At 37.0% G+C, this 2,636-nt stretch overlaps 1 pseudogene across 1 annotated transcript; it reads left to right on the forward strand.

The window, feature by feature from the left end:
* The first annotated feature begins 379 nt into the window (after positions 1-379).
* LOC308262660 (BRCA1-A complex subunit Abraxas 1-like) lies at positions 380-1,569 on the forward strand (annotated as a pseudogene). The gene has a single exon. The product of its transcript is annotated as a BRCA1-A complex subunit Abraxas 1-like (transcript).
* The last annotated feature ends 1,067 nt before the right edge of the window (positions 1,570-2,636 follow it).

The following is a 2,636-nucleotide window of genomic DNA, read 5'->3' on the forward strand; positions in this document are numbered from 1 at the left end:
GGGAAGACACAAAATTCTGAAATCATGGGAAAGAGGAACAACAATAGAGCAATGAATGCCCACAACCCCATATTATCAGAACCTGATAACACAGAAATTCAGAGATCTCCAGAAGATCAAATCAGGAATATAACTGTAGAAATAATACAGGACCTTCAAAAAGAATTTAGAGAGAGCTTAAAAGAAATAAAGGAAGCAATCAATGAGGTAAAGGCCTCAAATAAAAGTATAAACAATCAATTAGACCACATGGAGAATAGAATCTCGCTCCTAGAAGATGATCACTCCAAAAACAAATGCATAATTTATAACTTAGAAAAAAATTCAGACATCCCACCCACCCCACCCCACCCCACCCCGTGCCGGGCGTCGCGGCAGCATGAAGGGCAAGAGCACGTCGCTGGTGCTGTCCGGCTTTGTGCTCGGTGCTCTCTCTTTCCAGCACCTCAACACTGACTCGGACACGGTTTTCTCCTTGGGGAAGTGAAAGGTGAAGCCAAGAATAGTATTACTGACTCCCAAATGGATGATGTGGAAGTTGTTTATACAAATGACATTCAGAAATATATTCCATGCTACCGGCTGTTTAGCTTTTATAATTCTTCAGGCGAAGTAAACGAGCATGCACTGAAGAAAATATTTTCAAGTGTCAAAAAGAATGTGGTAGGTTGGTATAAATTCCATCGTCATTCAGATCAGATAATGACATTTAGAGAGCGACTGCTTTACCAAAACTTACAGAAGCATCTTTTGAGCCAAGAACTTGTTTTTCTGCTCAACACCAAGTATAATAAGAGAAAGCTGCTCTACTCATCGGCTGGAACATGCCTTATATAAACCTCAAAAAAGACTTTTTTATAGGGTACCTTTGGTGGTTGCCAACCTGGGCATTTCTGAACAACTGGGTTATAAAACTGTATCAGGTTCCTGTATATCCACTGGTTTTAGCAGAGCAGTAAAAAAAACACAGTTCTGAATTTTTTGAAGAAGATGGATCTTTAAATGAGGTACATAAGATAAATGAAATGTATGTTTCATTACAAGAAGAATTGAAGAGTACATGCAAAAAAGTGGAACAAAGTGAGCGAGAAGTAGAGAAATTAATAAAGGATGTAAACAGATTAAAACAAGAAATTTTTTAAAAGGCGAGCACAGATTCAGGCAGCATGAGAGAAGAATGTCCAAAAAGACCCCCAGGAGAACAGTTTTCTTTGTCATTCTTTTTTCCAGACTGTGAATTTGAAAAATAAGCGTATTTCTAAAAGTAGGTGTAACACCAACCACCCTCTAGATGTGGTGGACAACCTGACCTTAATGGTAGAGTACACTCATGCTCCTAAAGCCAGTCCAGCTCGCACACCACAAACAACTAAGCGTAAAGCTTTAGACACAGATGATGGGTGGCAAAGGAAGAAATCACGGTTGTTGGAGAGAGTAAACAAGCTATCCAAGACAGGCACGAAAAGCTGCAACCAGGAAAAATCATGCACAACAAGCAGCCCAGAAACAGATGAGGAGATGGAGAAACTGAAGAGCTCTGGGGAATACCCACACTCTCCCACATTTTGATTCTCTTAATCCAAAAAGAGTTTTTTTTTTATTTGTTAGAAGGATAAAGTCAAGCGGTTTATACTGTGTAGGCACTTGTAGTTCTTTTGTTTCTACTATATTCTGCTACTGGTAGTAACACATGGATAACGTGTTTTATTTTTACTATGTTCACCTTTTTACAATAATTCAAAGAGGTTCCACTGTATTTATTTTATAAAGTACTTTAAAAAATAAAAATAAAAAGATCAGATAGCAGGAATCTAACATTGAAGAAATATGGGCCCATTTAAGAGAGCTAACCTAACAATAATCATAAAAGAAGGTGAAACCAAAGGGATCAACAATCTCTTCAAAGAAATAATAGCAGAAAATTTTCCAAACATATAGCAAGATGTCGATACACAGGTCCAGGAAACTTATAGAACTCCCTTTAGGCAGGATCAGAGAAGAGGTTCCTCATGTCACATAATTGTCAAAATGACCAATGTGGAAGCCAAGCAGAGAATCTTAAAGGCAACAAAAGGCCACGTGACATTCAGAGGCAAACCAATTAGAATTACTCCAGACTTCCCAAACCAAGTCATGAGAGCCAGAAGGGCTTGGAGTAACATATTCCAAACTCTGAAAGAAAACAACTTCCAGCCAAAAATTTCCTACCCAGCAAAACTATCTATCAAATTATATGGGGAAATAAGAGGCTTCCATGACAAACAGAAACTGAAGGAATTTATGTCTTCAAAACCAGTGCTAGAGAAAATACTCAAAGAGATTAACTACAAAGAGAAATAGGTAATACACACCAGAACCAGAGAAACAAGATTTTCTATCCAGCAGACAACTAGGATTGGTTATCTTTTGGGATTCATTATTTTAGTCTTTTACCTATTTCTAAATTGTATTGTTTGCTTTTATTGTTGCTAATTTTTAGGATTTCTATTTGGAATAGTAATATACCTTCAGATATAGCATTTGGAAATATTTTATCCCATTCTATAAGTACCTTTTAACTCTGTTTACATTATCTTTGGATGTACAATATTTTTTAGGAAGTTTGTTTATTATTTTGTTGCCTGTGCCTTTGAAAT

The sequence above is a fragment of the Muscardinus avellanarius genome (genome assembly GCF_963383645.1).
Source record: "Muscardinus avellanarius genome assembly, chromosome: 4".
In the NCBI taxonomy this organism is placed as follows: Eukaryota; Metazoa; Chordata; class Mammalia; order Rodentia; family Gliridae; genus Muscardinus; species Muscardinus avellanarius.